The 18,038-nt window shown below is 41.9% G+C and overlaps 1 pseudogene; it reads left to right on the top strand.

Moving 5' to 3' along the window:
* Nucleotides 1-14,779, top strand: part of LOC106736386 (BUB3-interacting and GLEBS motif-containing protein ZNF207-like) — a 16,040-nt pseudogene extending 1,261 nt beyond the window's left edge.
* The last annotated feature ends 3,259 nt before the right edge of the window (nucleotides 14,780-18,038 follow it).

An 18,038-nucleotide genomic window follows, 5' to 3' on the forward strand; every position in this document is an offset into this window, starting at 1 on the left:
TCCTGAAGAACAGACGGGGCTTTGGCGCCTGCTGCTCAGGAAAGGGCCCGCATGGCCAGGCTTTCTAACAACACCCTGAGCAGAAGCAGGCCTCTCAGAAGCTGTGCCCTGGGCAGGAGGACGGAGGGTAGAAAGGGCAGTGGTCGCTTGTGCCACAGCACAGAAAGGCTTCCAATGAGGGCATCTTGTGTGCACGACCTGGCCGAGGGCAAGGCCATGTCAGAGAACGAAGCTAGCACCGTCTGATTCCAGAGCTTTCCCGTGGAATGGAGTGAGCTCTATGGACCTGAGGGTAGGAACGAAATTACAAATAAGGATGAGCAAAGAGCTGCTCAGGGCCTTGAATGTGGAGATGAAGAGCCCTTGAAATCAGGAGCTGCCGTGGTGATGAACGTGAGCCCAGAAAAGAACAGACACGTCCCGAGTCCTGCTGCCTCTGAGGAAAAAGTCAGAGATGAGGCCCAGGCGGTTAAAAGCCAGGATAACCTGAAATCTGTGTGCAGATCCAGCTGTTCGAATGGACTGCAGCAAGAGAAGCAACTGCTGGCCATGAGCCTACAGTCCAGCCCCAGAAGCTCCTCAGCTAAGGGAAGAGGAAGCCAGGCTCCCAGAGGGCCACGTGGCTCGCCAGCCCCGCCAGCCCCGCCAGCCCAGCTGTACCTGGAGAGACAGGAGCCGCATGTGGACAAGACACCTGCTGAAGAAAGCGGCGCATACACGCCTCCTTCTGAAGGCGAGGAGGTCGCTGTGACCGTGGCCATTGCTGAACTGAGACAGCATGGCCCCCACCAGGGCGAAACAGCCTTCAACTCCATCCTGACTTCAATGCCTCAGGCTAAGGTCAACCGAGGAACTCGTGATGGCAGAAGCTGGGTGGAGGGAGAAGATCCATCGAAGCCTGCCGGGGGTGATGGAGATAAAGAGGGCAGTGAAGAGACGATCATGACAGAGTAAAGTGAGCGGCAATGAGGACACTTAGGGAAACATGAAAAGTTGAGAAGATTGTGAAAGACAGGATGCTGGAAGCCTCTGTCACCTCCCGAAGCGAGAGACAAGGCACGCGTTACGTAAAGACACCGCGGTGCATTTCCACTCTGATGTGTACGAGGGTGCAGCGGATGGAGATCTGAGATGACGACGGTGACTTTTGTGGGTTAGAGTAGCTTCTTTCAGAAACTTCACACGGCCCTGGGGTTATATAAGGCAAGCTCTGCCAAGAAACCGATGTAGGACATAAACTGGAAGGCTCCTTGCAAGAGGTCCATGGTTTGCCAAGTCCTGAGCCCACTGCCAGAATGAAGACCGAGTGGGAGGGTAGTGCACACAAGAATTTGGAGCCAGGGTGGCCTTGGGTGTAGAAAAAGGATACTTTCAAGCCCTTCTCTGCAGAAGACACACAGCTCGACTGAGTCCCACCTACCATACATGCAAGTGTCATGATGGGAAAGGGCTTTCTACTTTGGAAATAACGAAACTCCTGCAAAGCAACAAGGAATTTAGGAAAATCCGACACAGAAGACCTTTGCAACCAGAGGCTGTAAAACAGTAAATAAGTGAAATTGCATGTGGAAAAAAAAATTTTAAAGCAAAGACTGAGTTTTCCTAAAGAAGAGACATTCTTCTCAAGACGTCACAGGAGAAATTCTGCCCGAGCTTCCAGCCTGCAGGTCTGGGGGATTCAGATTCAAGATGGCAACGTCAGCTCTCACCTGAGTCTCCCACCTGTCCTGCAGTGTGGACTTGCCAGCCACAGTCGCCTCGGGGTGGGGACATAAACACACAGTTATGTGCCACGTAGGTTTCAGTCACTGCCGCTCTGCGTTCAACAGTGGAGACCGGGGCTGTCCATAGGCCTGGGTGCATAGCAGGCCGGACCATCTGGATTCGTGTCTGTGTGCGCCGTGACCCTCCCACAGCAGCAAAATTGCCAAGTAATGCACTTCGCAGGCTGTGCCCCAGGGCTAAGAAGCGCATGGCTCTGCGGGTACTCACGTATCTCTTTGGTTCTATTTCTCTAGGGAACCCTGACGAACAATACAAGGTAGGATATTTCGAAATACTTCCTTGCCCTGCGTCCCGAGCAGTGTCTGGCGCATCTTCTCTTCCTTAGCTCTCTTATAAAGCCCGAGGAAGGATTGGATGGAACTTCAGAACCCACAGCACACAGCACAGGAGGCTGAGCCATCCTGCTGAGAACGGGAATCAATTCTGTCTCTTTGGCCCCAAGAGGGAGAAGACAGAGGCATGAAGAAAGCGGGATTTCATGGCCAGACCAAAGGGAGTTTCAGCTGGGCTAGAGAGGCCGAAGAACAGCTCACAGATACGGAGCCCTGCCTCAGCCTCCATTCCTGAATCTAGAGGAGACAGACCCATGGGACTTGGAAAGCGGCAAATCAAAGCAAAACAAAACCAAAGTGAAGTTAGTCCAAATTTCTCTTGACTCTACATAGTGTGGAAGGGACCCAGTGATTTTTATGTGCCCTTGGGAGCCTGGGCTGATAGCTGTGAATCCCACCAGGGACTGAGTAGAAACGACCATGGTCAGCAAGAGGGCCAGGTGCAGCTGAGCTGTGGGAGGACCACATGTTCTAGGCACGTGTAGTAAGTTAGAGAGCACAGGTTCCACCAGCCACGGCTTCCACGGAGGACACCCCCACAGCAGAAAGTCCATCCCAGGGTTCCTCGGCAATATTTACACTCAGACAGCCAGAGCCCAGGCACGCCTTGCACTCTGCCTCAAGAACACACGGGCTTCCAGTCCCCCGGGCTTCCAGTAGGAGCGGGAGGTTCAGTAAGCTCAGGATGGCAGGGGCTCATGCTCGAGTTTTCCTTTTATTCCAGTGTGGCAGATCAAAATGGTTCTCTTCAGTGGTAATTATCGCAGACGAAATCATATTTAAAAGAAGTTGGGAAGCTAGGTGGCAGTACAACAGTAAGTGTGTGGCTATTGACGGTGACCCACATGGGAAGGTTGCCAGTTCAAGTCCAGGGACTTCCTTGAGAATGACAAGCATGTCCATGGCACCTTCTAGGACTGAGGCTGGAGAGGACGATGCCATCAAGATCCTGTTAGAGGTGCCGTCTCTGTCTCTGGTTCTTACCCACTCACTCATGGGAAGAAATAAGTAGACTTACGAGTAAATGAACAAATTAAAAAATTAAATACAAACGGTGGAACCCCCGAAAGCAGCTGCACCACTTCCTCGCCGTCGTGGTGCGTGAGCATCCTAGGGGCCTTCTTCCCCAAGCTCGGAGTCGTTTCAACTTTTTCATTGTAGCTGCTGTTAGTTTTAAACTTGGATTTCATAATAACATGTCATTGGATTTTTATCGAACTTCATGTCTAACAATGTTGAGAATCTTTCCAAGTATTTTTTTTTGGAGAGATTTTCGCTATAGGGCCTGTGCACTCGCCAGACAGACAGAGAGAGACATTAGAGACAGAAAGCAAGAAATCACCCCCCAGGGGGGATGGTCACGCGGCAATCCCTTCTTCTCCATTCTCCTCTCGGGATCTTGGGCACGCACGCACACGCGCCCGGTGTGAGTTTTAAGCCACCGGGTCCAGGACGCAAACCGCGATCGACTACATGGGAGTCCAGTGACATAGCCATTACGCTAACTGCTGGTTCCCTTTCCAAGTATTTTTTGAAATGATATATTTTTTGATGAAATATCTATTCAGATTCTAAAATTCACCCACCAGCCTGTGTGTTTGTGTTCTCCAAATCCCAACAGGATAGAAAAATTAAGAGAAGAATCAGAGCGTGACCACACCCCATTGGGAGGTGCTTTATTCCTCTCTTTCCTTCTCTCGCTCTCTCTCTGGTGAGTGCACACATCCTCTGGAGAGAGGAGAGAGAGAGCGAGAGAGCGCACTGTACATACATTTTTCAGAGTATGCCTTTTCCATGAACTTTCCCAGTCTGGTTTGCCTCTTTCACCGTTTTTCTTTGTTTTACGGTTTATGCTTTCCTTGTCCTATTTGAAAAATCTTTGCCTAGCTCATGACAAAAAAGACATCCTCTTATACTTTCTTTTAAAAAGTTTTGTTTTAGCTCTTACATTGATATTTATGACCTATTTCAAGGTAATTTTTGTGAACGGAGTGAAGTAAATTTGGAGTTCTTTTTCATGAATAATTTTATCCATTTTTTTCTAGCAGAATTTATAGTTAGGATACCGATTGCTTTTTTAGCTACTTTGGGGTGTTTGCCAAAAGTCAATTTATTATATATGTGTAAAACATTTTTGCACTCTATTCTGTTTCATTATGTATAATGGCTATCCTTACACTAATACCATTTTATCTTGGTTACTGTAGATATATAGGAAGTCTTAAAATCAGGATATATAAGTCCTCCAACTCGGTTTTTTTTTTTAATAATTGCTTTGACTATTATATTTCCACTGTATTTTCATTCCACTTTGTAATTAGTTTGCTTATTTATACTTTAAAATTAAAAAGAGCCATAAAGGTTTTGATTGGGGATGACTTGCATCTACATATCAATCAGGAGAATTAATATTTAAACAAGATCGAGTCCTTCATTGTATGAATGTGGTAGATCTCCATTTAGTTTGCCTATAATTTCTCGGCACTGTTTCCTAATTTTTTGCATACAGGGTATGCACATATTTTACTAATTTTTATAAAAATCACATGTGGGTGCTATTATTTAATATTATTTTTCATTTACATTTCTAATTGCTTACTGATTAATATGGAGCAATGCATTCGATTTTCATACATCGTCTTTATCTGTAGTAAACTCCCTCATTAGGTCTGATTAGTAACTCCTTAGATGATGTTGAGCAGATTGCCGTTTCCTTTCTTTTCCTTCCTTCCACTCTCTGTGTGTGTCTCTGTCTTTGTTCTCGCTTTCGCCTCACTGCACTTGGTAGAACCTTTAGCACAATACCAAGTAAAAGTGTAGAGGATGAACGTCCTTGTTTAATCCCAGGCTTGGAAAGCTTTTAATCTGTCATCCTTAAGTATGATGTTAGTTGTAGCTTTTTATAGGAAGGATCTCTATTTTCATAAACTTTACACCAGTAGTTTTTGAAGTGTGGGCCTTGGGTCAGCAGTATTAGCCTCGCATGGACATTTGTTAGAAATCCAAATTCTTGAGCTCCACTTCAGAGAGATCAGAAAATCCCGGTGATAAGACACAGCAGTCCGTATTTTAACGAGCTATCCAGGACATTTTGATATATGCTGAAGTGTGAAAACATTACTCCAAACTCTTTCTTCCCTTCCCTCCCTCTCTCTCACTTCCTCCTTTCCTGTCTTCTCTCACCAATTTAGAGAAAGTTTGCTGGTTAGTTGGCCTCTAGTGTGAGGACAGATCATCTTTATATCAAGGAAAGCATTCTGATGTTCTTTAGACCTTCACGTTTTCCAGAGCACCTGGTTAAACGTAAATACTTCCCTCCTGCGCATGCCAAATTCCAGCCTGCCTGACCAAGCTCCCCAGAAGCAAACTCTGCCGCTCTCAGCGCGGTTTGCCAACCAGACAACGGACTGCAATGTGCGCATTCCCTCCAGGTGCTCTCCTTAACCTTTAAATAAAGCCCACTCTTTAAATGTGGCCACCCAACCTCAGGCTTTCATGACAGAATGCCACCATGAGGGATGGTATGAAAGAGAGGACAATAACCAGGCGTTCATGCTCTCAGGAAGCACAGTGCCTTGAAGAAAGGCACAGAGGACAACTAATGGGAATTTTGGGCTGATTGATATGTGTGATGTCAAACAGAAGATTCTCCACAGAGAATATGCAAAAAGGGGAGTGAGAAAACCCCGCCCAGAACAGTGCAGATAAATATTACCTGATTGCTATTCATTTCAACATTTTTTTTACATTAAAATGAAATGAATTTACACTGAAGACAAGCAAATCAGATTAAAGAAACTTATTTCATTTGAGCATTTAAAACCAAAAAATACATCCCCATACAACATGTACTCGCACATATGAGCTCTTCAAAAGAAAATGTAGAGAGAAGGTGCTGGAAGACAAATGATCCGAGTTTGTCCTCAGAGAGCCGGAGGTCAGACGCTGCCCCTGTGTCACTGGCAACTGCGTTTTGGATGGGAAATATTTCTTAAAGGGTAATTTAAAAATATTTTTTCATTCCCTGTTGGCCTAAGTTGGCTGCAGCCCACTAGGTAGGCCAGATGTGGGGCCCCTCTCATGAACTCAAACCATGTGCACCTCCACGCCGTGACTCTGGGCTGGCTTCTGAGCAGCACAGAGTGTGAGTGTGCCCGTCATTCCAGCCGTCACTCACGTCCACCCCGTTGTACTCATTCACCTTGGGATGAAGGAATGTTTCAGCTCAAACTGTTCCTTCCGTTTTTAAAAATTTATATTGAACATATAAATGAAAGCTTACATGTATTTGAAAACATCATGGGGAAGTAAGATATAAATAACCAAATATAAAGATTTTAAAATGATAATGTTCTCTGTTTTATGGATATAGATTATGCTGACCACTTAGATTGTAGCTCATTAAAGTTTAAAACTGGATTTGTTTAAAACAGCCACATAATTGTTGATCTCACAGATGTTTCATTTGGAAAGTGAAGGATTTGTGACCCCCTCATTCTTTGCTGTGCTTCCTCTCCCCACCCTCCTTTCCACTCTTTGATAAGACTAACATGGATTCGCTCTGCCAACAGGGCTTGTTTTTCAAGCAGCGAATACTAAGTGGTCATTTCTGGGCTGTGCTAAGCTGTGCTAGTTGGTTCCATCATCAGAGACTCACTGGCGGAGCCTGGGGCTCTTCCTGTCTTCAAGACTCTCCTTAGGAATAAGCACTTCTGGGAGCTCTTCTGAAGCTCCAGGTGCTGGGGCATTGGTGGGAGGAGCGGCTGGAAAGGGGGTACTAGACAGTTTGTTTCATCGTCATCATGAGTTCTTTGACTTATCTAGGAACAGAAGGTGTCTTTCAGAACCAGGAGCACGGTACTGCTTAGGTTAGGTTCCAGCTTCTGAAGGAAGCTCTTTGTAACACATTCATCTTCCAAGGATTGCCCTAACTGTGTTCTGAGGGTCACTGAGGACCTCTGTGAGTGCTCTTGGCGGCCAGAGAAGGCTCACTCAGACTCACCTGCCCAATCTCGCCTACTGATATCTCTTGTTAGATACTCCTCTTTTATTGTGAAAGGCTAATTCTCTGTTTCCTTCTCTAGGTCTTAGCTGGGTATCAACTAATGCATTTTTTAAAGGGGGTAGTCTGAGAAAAATGGATACTTACCATGGCAATTAAATCTAGGTTCTTGGAAACTCTCAGTATAGTAATCATCTTGGCATTCATACTCCTTAATAGCCATATTTTTTGAAATTTGATATCTAAAATTTGTCATCATAAGTTTAGTTGCATAAGCTTATTGAATATTATAGATGTCCAAATATGGAAGCTATAGATTTAATTCATCAATTTATAAAACATATCTGCCGTGTAACATAATGGTAAAGCCAATTCTCATTGTCTGCCTAAATAGCCAAATTAGATTTACTCATTGTTAGGAAAAGTCTGACTGTACATTTTAAATGGAATGAATGTGATCATGCAAGTCCCTGTAAAAATCATCTCACTCCTCAGGCATAATCCTAAAACAGATGCAAGACTAGCGACTGGGCTCCATAAGATGCGGCCCTGTCTGTTACCTAATGCATGGAGATCTGCCTTTGCTCTCTGGGGACTCTGCCCCTGAGCACTCTTGAGTTGCTCCTATTGTGTCCTGGATGTTTTTGTACTTTAGGGCAAGGCACAGAGTAAGATTCCAGAAGGAGTAAGAAGCTTGCCTTACTTTTGAACTAATGGACAAAAGCATTTGTGGAAAGTAAATTGGAAAGAACTCAAACAACAGAGAAGCTCTCGTTTTGAAGGCCAGTGGGCTAAGGGCTCTGTTCAATATCTTATCAATGAGAACAGCTGGGACACATTGTCAGCCAGCTTCAGCTTGGACATTTCAGAGAAAGTTCATCACAACATGGTCCAGAGAAAATGCCTGGCAGTTCCAACAGATCTTTCATATATTGATCTTCAACTGCCCCGTGATAATAATGTCTTCCAGGAGAGTTGGCTTATGATTAAGAGAAAAATGATTATAAATCAACATATTCAATGTGTTGTAGTCTTATAATATTCGAAATGTAGGGACCAGCAATTGGCGTAATGCTTATGGCGTGGGACTCCCACATGGTCGACAGCAGTTTAAGTCCCAGACCTGGTAGCTACAAACTCATGCTGGGCACATGTGCATGCATGCCTGAAATCCAGAGAGGAGACTGGAGGAGAAGGGATTGCAGTGTGGCTATCCCCCTGGGGCATGATTTCTCTCTTTCTGTCTGTCTGCCTCTCTGGCAAGCGCACAGACCCATAGCAAACAAACAAACAAACAAAATCTCTAAAAAATAAATATTCAAGTTGCATCATGTGCCCAGGTTATTTTAAGCTTTACAAACTTGTGAATGGTAACCAACTCTAAAACCTCCTCAGGAATGAAGGCAACATTTTCCTTAAAATAGTAAGATGTCATTTGCCTTTCTCTGGTAGCATAATTCCATTCTTAATATCTTTACTCAAAGAAGTTTGAAAACCATTCTGCAAGCATGGCCTGGACACCTGCATTATTAATAAATCAGCATGTTCGGGACCAGCAGTTAGTGTAATGGCTATGTCTCTGGACTCCCACATAGCCGACCGGGGTTCAAGTCCCGGACCCGGTGGCTAAAACTCACGCCAGGTGTGTGTGCATGCATGCCCAAGATCCCAAGAGGAGAATGGAGGAGAAGGGTTTGCAGTGTGGCCATCCCCCCTGGGGGGTGATTTCTCGCTTTCTATCTCTCTGTCTCTCTCTGTCTCTCTGGTGAGCACATGCGCCCTATAGCAAAAACCTCTCCAAAAAAATAAATAAATAAAATGAATCAGCATGTTCCTTCTTCAGGTTCCTTCTTTGGGCCAGTAGAAGCTGCCCCCCAAATAATCAAAGAATTGATCTGACACTGTGGCTTTAAAGACATCAATTTTCTACATATTCATTGTAGTTGAATTCTTCCTGTCAAGTGATAACTTGACATCATTTTATATTTTTAAAAAATGTTTAGAACATATGCCTTATTTTCTGACAGGTTTGTAGGGTCGCATGTTGAGGGTACTTCTCCCTTTTTCCCTGTCACCCAAATGACCTATACTATAGTCCAATCCTAAAGATATATGTTGCCAATTTTGGTCCTTGAAATGTTATTTTAAGTAGAAATCTGAGAGCTGTAGGCCTAGAACACTATTAATCAGTCATTCATATTTGCACTTTAAACAATGGAAGTGACGCTAGAAACTAAACAGATTGTATGGAGTTTGTAGACAAGGACATTAAGCAGACACTATAACTGCATTCTATATGTTCAAGAAACTGGAGAAAAAAATTGTCCATCTTAAGTAGAGGCATGAAAGATATTCAAAAAATTCAAATTAAACTTCTAACAGCAAAAATTATGATGCTTGTCATGAAATACACACTAGGAAGAATTAACAGGAGATCAAACAATGCAGAAGGAAAGGAAAGGGAACTGGAAAATGTAGCAATGTAAACTAGCTGAAATGAATCAGAGAGAGAAAAGAGGGAAAAAATGAAGAGATGATCAAAAGGCTGTGAGATGACTTGTAATTAAAGTCTCTGCAGGAGCTGGGGGAGCCAGAAAAATTGTAGAAGTGATAATAAATGATTTAAAAGTATCAAAATTTGAAAAACAAAAACAATAGAACCAAGATTCTCAGAGAATTCCAAGCTTGAGACACAGGAAAAAAAAAAATGCCAAATCACGTTCCAATCAATTTGCTTAAAGCAAGAAACAAAGAGAAAGCCTTAAAACTGAGAAGGAAGTCAGTCACATTAAGTTCAGGACAAAGGCAAGCAGGAGGCAGACTCCTTGTCACACACACTGTGAGCTACTGTAGCAGAGATCAGAGCAACAACTTTAGACCAAAACAAAATCTGTCAGCCTGGAATTCTATACCCAGTGGAAATGTACTTCAAAAGCAAAGGTAAAATAAAGTTTTCAGACATACGAACGCTGAAACAACCAATTACCAAGTGAACTGAAGTATAGAAAATGTGAAAGGCAGTTCAGGGAGAAACTAGATGGAAATCTGCACTTGTGCTGAGGAGTGAAGAGTGATAACTACGTTCAAAATAAAACATTCTATATTTAAAATAAAGCATTCTGTATTCAATGATGTAAAACATTTAAATACTAATTGCAGTTGGAAGCAAAAATGAAATAATGTATTCAAGATTTTATAATATGTGTAGAAGTGAAATACAGGAAAATAGTGACAAAATTATTGGGAAGAGAGAAATGGAGAGATGCTATTATAAAGATGCTTTACATGAAGTAATACACTTAATGATATGTTAAAGTATATACTATAAATCTTACAGTAAGTACTAAATATAGTTGAGGAGAAAAAAATGAATTTATAAAACAATTAATCCAGGGGGCATGGTGGCTAAAGGGTGCTGGACTCTCACATGGCCAACTGTGGTTCAAGTCCCAGACCTACTGGCTTGCTTTCTTATTTTCCCTGTCTCTTTCTCTCTCTCACTCTGTCCCTCTCTGATCAAATTAAAATAAATAGATAAGGTAAAATAAAATAAATAAAGTTAAATAAAATAAATAAAGTTAAATAAAAATAATTCTTTAAAAAATTTTAAAAACCCAGTTATTCCATAAGAAAGTAAACAGAGAGGGAAAATAGAACAAAGAGCAGATGGTAAAAAATAGAGACCAGTAGATGGCATATGATTATGTCATTGGACTCCCATGTACTTGACTGTAGTTCAAGTCCTGGACCTGGCTACTCATGCTGGGCGTGTGTGTGTGTAGGTGTCCAAAATTTTAAGAGGAGAATGGAGGAGAAGGGACGGTGATGTGGCCACCCCCTCCCAGGAGGTGACTTTTCACTCTCTGTCTCTCTGGTGAGTTCACGCACTCTATAGCAAAAATCTCTCTCAAGGAAAAAAAAAAATAGAGAACAAATAGTAAAATAATGTATTTAAATTCAGCCATAGAAAATAATTCATTAAATGTAAATGTTCTAAACAACCAAATTACAAGACTGAGATTATCTAACTAAAAAAAAATAAGACCCAGTTACAAGTTGTTTTCAGTAAACTCATATTAAATACAAGGATAGAGCTGGAGTAAAAAGAAAAAAAGATGGAAAATATACAACATACTTAATTTAATACGATAAAAAGAAAGCTGAAGAGGCTATAGTAACATCAGACAGAAAAGACTTAAAATTAAAAAATAGTGTGAGGATTGGTTCCATGTCTTATCAATTGTAAATAATGCTGCCACAAATACGGATGTGAAAGTGTTTTTCTGACTGAATATTTTTCTATTCTTTGGATAAATACCCAGGAGTGGAATTACTGGATCATACAGTAGTTCTGTCTGTAGGTCTTTGGGGAACCTCCATATTGTTCTCCACAGTGGTTGTACTAATCTACATTCCCATCAACAGTGTAGGAGAGTTCCCTTTTCACCACAGCCTCACCAGCAATTATTGTTTTTTGTTTTTTTAATCTTCACCATTCCGACTAGGGGTAGGTGGGATTTCATTGTGGTTTTTATTTGTATTTCCCTTATGCTAGGGATGTTGAGCATTTTTCACATGCTTTTTGGCTGTTCATATGTCTTCCTTAGTGAGTTGTTTGTTCAGCTCACTTGCCCATCTTTTAATTGGGTTGATCATTTTTTTGGAGGAGGGTAAGCTGTTTGAGTTTACTGTATATTCTGGTTATCAGTCCCTTATCTGAGGCACAGTTTGCAAATATCCTCCCATTCCAAAGATTGTTGATTTACTCTAATTATTGTTTCTTTCGCTGTGCAGAACCTTTTTTTAATCTGATGTAATCCCGCTTGTCTGTTTTTGGGATTATTGCCTGTGCTTTGGGGGTTTTGTTTAAGAAGTCTTTGAATATTCCTATGTTTCCTAGAGTTCCCCCTGTGTTTTCTACAGTAAATGGTTTGAAAAAGTGTGGAACATATACACTACAGAATACTACTCAGCCATAAAAAATCAAGTCTCTCGCATTTGATAGAGAGCGGACAAATTTGGGAGATTTACTACTAAACTAAGCAAGCCAGACTATGAAAGAGAGGCATTGTATGTCCCCACTCAATATATACCGAATGTCTGCCCTCTATGGCAGAAACTGAAAGACTGGAAGGCACAAAAAGAGATAGAACAATGGTGATACTGGAGACAGAGTGGGAGGGCTGGAGGGAATGGGGTAGGGTGAGAGGGAGGGGACAAAGGGAAGAAGAAAGAAGCAAAACATTTAAGGGACCTAAAATGGAACGAAATCTATTGATTATAATGTGTATGGTAATATTTTTGACTGAACCAATATATGGTGTATTCATGATGGGAAAATTCATTTGGTATGCTGTAATGATACACAATGATTGATTGTGAAATAAATAAATAATATGAGGGATAAAATGGGTCATTTCAAAATTTTAAAAAAGTCAATTTATCAAGAGCTCATAGAACTCTAAATATTTCTATGCCTAATAGCTTCATAATACATGAAGCAAAAATCCAAGGCAATGAGAAATATCCTTACTCACAGAAAAGTTCAAGAAGAATTATTAGTGACTAGAGAAAAATAGTCCCCATATTGTAGGAAGGAACCCTGGTAACACTTTGTTTTGGGACTTATAAACTACAGAACTGTGAGACAATACATTTCTGTTGTTTAAGTCACCAAATTGGCGGTACTTTATTACAAATATCTTAGGAAACAAATACACTTGTACAACGAATATTAATCAAAGCTGGGAGAAAATTAAAAAGCTCTACACAAAAGAAGTACATCAGATCAGTGAATCACTTACTAATATTGTCAAGATACCAGTTTTTGTAAAATTGCTCTATAGTTTCAGCACTCTTCTTTTGTAGAAACAAGATGACCCCACGATTCATATAGAACAATTTCTAGTGAAAAGATCAAGCATTTTGTGTCTGTTTCCTGTGAGCCGCGGTGGTGGCCATCAGGTTGGAGGAGTGAACTATTTTTGTCTTGTTTTTCTGCTTCTTCTCCTCACTCCCACTTGTGCAGTTATTGGTCACAAGAAGAAGCACTTAAGCCTTGGTGCATGTATCATAAGAGCGATTTTGATGATGAGAGGATCCTAATGCAGCATCAAAGAGCAGAGCATTTTAAATGCCAAGCATGTCATAAGAAATGGTATACGGAGCCTGGGTGAGCTATTCATTGCATGCAGGTGCGTGGAGAGACAACAGAAGCTGTACCAAATGCAGTACCTGGAAGAATAGATGTAGAGCTGGTATGGAAGGTACTCCAGCAAGGAGATGGAGGAAAGACGAAGAGAAGAAAGAGGAAAAAAGCAGCAGCAAGGTGATTCTGATGAGTATGATGATGAGTCTGCACTTCAGCTTCATTTCCGCCACAGCCTGCTCAGTCTCAATAGGGTTATATAACCCCAGTGATGCAGCCAGGACAGCCACCAGCTCCAGGAGCACCAGGAAGGCCTCCAGGCATAGCGCCATTAATGCCAGGTGTTCCTCCTTCCATAAAGGAATGCCACCAGTTATGCCAGGCATGCCACCTGTATTGCATCATCAGAGGAAATATACCTAGTCACTTCGCAGTGAAAACATGATGATGCCAGTAGGTACAATGATGCCACCTGGACCTGGAATACCACTTCTGATGCCTGGTATGTGACCAGTTATGTCCCCTGCCACCTCCCGCCAATTCCATGTCCTGGGATTTCACTCAAGCACAGGCTGTTTCAGCACCTGGTGTTCTTTTTTTTTTTTTTTTGGAGAGGTTTTCGCTACAGGGCGCGTGTACTCGCCAGACAGACAGAGAGAGACATAGAGACAGAAAGCGAGAAATCACCCCACAGCGGGGATGGTCACACCACAATCCCTTCTCCTCCATTCTCCTCTCGGGATCTTGGGCACGCGCGCTCATGTGCCTGGTGTGAGTTTTAATCCACCGGGTCTGGGACGCGAACCACGGTTGACTACGTGGGAGTCCAGCGACATAGCCGTTATGCTAACTGCTGGTTCCCAGCACCCAGTGTTCTTAATAGACCACCAGCACCAACAGCAACAGTACCTGCTCCACAGCCTTCAGTCTGAGCCTCTTTTCCCCAGTGCTGGATAGGCTCAGACTGCTCTCTGAGGACCTGTTTGTAATGATTTCAAGTCCTTAAGCAGTACCCCTGCAATGACTGCAGAACCCTCAAAGCCTACGTTCCCTGTTTACACACAGTCTACAGCTTTAGTAAGTGGTACGACAAGCAGTACCGCAGCTAAACCAGCGGCCTCTGTAACATTAAGCCTGCTACAACTAAGGATGGTCAGTGCAGCCAGTAAGTCGATCCGTCTAGATGAGGACACATCGCTGGAAGAGAGAAGGACAGTCACCTAAATATCATCATAATCTTCCTTGGCCAGGACAGCCAGGCATCCCACAGAAACAGTGCCACCTATAGTCAGTGTGGCGGTCACCATCAAGGTGTGTCAGGTTTCTTCCTGCTGCTTTGCTGCCATATGGGCAGGACTGCCAATAGTGCCCCCTTACCAAGGAAGGCCTCCTTGACTTCCGACGGGAATGGGACTTCCATTAATGTTGCAAGGTGGCCATTACTGGTCTTACTGTGCCCAGTCTAATAAGTGTGGAGATCAAACCTTTTCTCAGCTTGGGCTGTTTATATAGCCAAGCTTCCGCCAGTAAGGCTTCATTGTGCTTTAACAAACATTATCTTCCTACATACCAGGAGCTATTGGACATTTACGTTACTTGGGAAAAAATCTTTGGCATAATAAAGCAGGAACATTTCCTGAAGTTTAAATTTATACCATAAGGCTTCTTTTTCATGTTTTATCTAGGTTTTTAAAAGTGAAGTATAGCACATATGGTTCATTAAATTGTGAAGGTGCTAGAATTACTTGAATATGCCACCTTAGTAAAGGCAAGTTCTGTAAGCTTACGTTGCTACTGTAAATTAGGCCTTCACAGCATTTCCGATGTTGCTGGAGTTCATGTCTCCGACCTAGCTTAGTGAGGGCTGTATGTCCAAGCACCTGTACCTGTCCAAGTCTGAATGTGTAACAATATTTAGTGTGTTTAGAGTTACTCACATCGCAGGGCTTAAGAAATCTGATACCAACGCCATGTGACTTTTCTGTGCTGTTAAACTGCGCTGTGATAAAATGGGAGAATGATGCATGCCTTTCATTCATAACCCAGCTGTGGACCACTGCCTGAATGGTTTGTACAGATGCATGCCACAGTGGAGTCCATATAATAAAATGCTTAGCAACAAGTGCAAAAAATTAAATGAAAAGATCAAGTTCAATTATATCTATTCCCACGACTCCAAGACTTGAAGTTATACTAATTAAGTGAGTATGTCATTGACTTACATGTAGATAAACAGTTCAATGGAAAAGACTTTAAAGTCCAGAAATAGACTTCCAAGTATTTGGTCAATTTACTTTGACAAAAGTACAAGGGCACTACTTTGGAGAATGTAATCGTTGATTTAATCTGATTTTTCAATAAATTTCATTGGAATTATTGGATATCCATGTGCAAAAACATCCCCAAAACTGCCATCCGTACCTTTGCACATATAAAAAAGAACTAGAAATGGATCATTAAACCTACAAAATTTTTAGTAGAAATACTAGGCAAAAAAACTTTGTGACCTTGGTTAGGTAAAGATATTTTAGAGTCAACAATTGAAACAACCTATAAAATAAAAAAATAAATAGTTGTACTTCTCTAAAATTGAGGATTTCTTTTCTTTTCTTTCTTCTTTTTTTTTTTTTTGGAGAGGTTTTTGCTATAGGGTGCATGGGGGGGATGGGAAGATAGAGAGAGATAAGAGACAGAAAACAAGAAATCACCCCCCGGGGGGATGGTCACGCCTCAATCCATTCTCCTCCATTCTCCTCTCGGGATCTTGGGCATGCACGCACACGCGCCCGGCGTGAGTTTAAGCCACTGGGTCCGGGACGTGAACCGCGGTCGACTACGTGGGAGTCCAGCGACATAGTCATTACGCCAGCTGCTGGTCCCAAATTCAGTACTTCTGATGTTCAAAAACAGTTAAAAGAATGGAAAGATAAAGCGCACAATGGGAAAAAAATATTTAGAACTCATGAATCCAATAAAGATCTTCAATCTATAATATACAGTTATATGCCATATGACTCAATAAAGAAAATAGACAAGCCAATAGGAATTGCTAAAAATCTGCATAAATAATTTATTAGAAAGACATACAAATAGAAAAATCTAAAATAAAAAAAGATATTTATTATTATTACTTATTAGGGAAATCCAAATTAGAACAATGATTGGACTCAGTTGTGCTAAGCTCAGATGCCACTGCCCCGAGGCTGAAGCACATGCAAGGCCAACACAGGCTAGGGAGGTGGCATTCCTTTGTAGTCCTGGCTGCCAGGAGGCTAGGGTAGGGAGTCTTAAGAAGAATATCTCTCTCATTGATAAACATAAAAACAAAAACAAGCTACCACTATGTGTTCTAAGGCTTTAATTTTAGAATGCCTAAAATTACAAGGTCTGATTGTGGGCCAGCAGGTGGCATGGTGTTTGGCATGCTGGACCCTAATATGGCTGACCGTGGTTTATGTCCTTGACCTAGCAGTTTGAAAAATCACTTAAGATATGTGCATGTGCATGCCCCAAATCTTTTTTTTTCCTTCGGAGAGATTTTTGATACAGGGCGTGTGCGCTCGCCAGACAGACAGAGAGAGACAGAGAGACAGAAAGCGAGAAATCACACCCCCAGGGGGGATGGCCACGCCGCAATCCCTTCTCCTTCATTCTCTTCTCGGGATCTTGGGCACGCACGCACACGCACCCGGCGTGAGTTTTAAGCCACCCGGTCCGGGACGCGAACCACGGTTGACTACATGTGAGTCCAGCGACATGGCCATTATGCTAACTGCTGGTCCCCATGCCCAAAATCTTGAGAAGAGAAGGAAGATGAAAGAGTTGCGACATGGCCATCCCTCCTGGGGTGGGGTGGTGCTGTGGTTTCTCACTTTCCTCTCTCGGTCTCAGGAGAGTGCATGCATCCTATGACAAAAACAAAAGCAACAAAACAAAAATGGGCAAACAAAAAACACCGGACTGGGGACCAGCAGTTAGCGTAATGGCTATGAATCGGATTCTCCTTATCGGTATGACTGATAAAAGAATGAAACTGAAAACAACACAACATGGAAAATGGATTTTTAACAAACACGTGATTAAATCTAAAGAAGGCAATGAAGTAACAGAACCGATATAAATCAAATCATGAGATGGTGTATTTAGACTCGGCTCTCTTAGAAACTCTTATAAACCGAGGGCATACTCAAAATGTGAAAACTATTAAACTGCATTTTCAACAATTCCAATATGTGCTACTCACTGGAGACACACTTCAAACAGAAAGTTTAAAAGTAAAAGAATTTAAAATACCATGAAAGTACTCTACCCCCAAAAGGTCTAGCTATACTACTGAGATAAAGACAACATTATTAAAAGAATTGGTAGGGAAAAAGGGGTAAATGTACCAATCAAATATGCAAAAATACATATAAAATTACATGACCATAAAAACATAAGTTTAAAATATCAAAAGAAAAGCCAACAGAATTAAAGGAATAATATAAAAATAATAGTAATAGTAGAATATTTTAATATCCTTCCTCAAAAACGAATAGAAATTAAACAAACAAACAAAAAGAATTTATAAAATTTTGGCGAACTTTGTAGGCTTACCCTAATTAAAAAAAAACAAACAATAACAACAAAAAACTACAACTGGAGAATACACTGTTGTTTTTTTTTTTAACTCCGTATGGATTCTTTACCAATTGTCCTTTTTGCTTGACCATGAAGTTAGTCTTAACAAACTTAAATGAATTGAAATCAAACAAAGTAACTTTTCCAAAAT

Source organism: Tupaia chinensis, unplaced genomic scaffold (genome assembly GCF_000334495.1).
Source record: "Tupaia chinensis unplaced genomic scaffold, TupChi_1.0 Scaffold139521_1, whole genome shotgun sequence".
Taxonomy (NCBI): domain Eukaryota; kingdom Metazoa; phylum Chordata; class Mammalia; order Scandentia; family Tupaiidae; genus Tupaia; species Tupaia belangeri.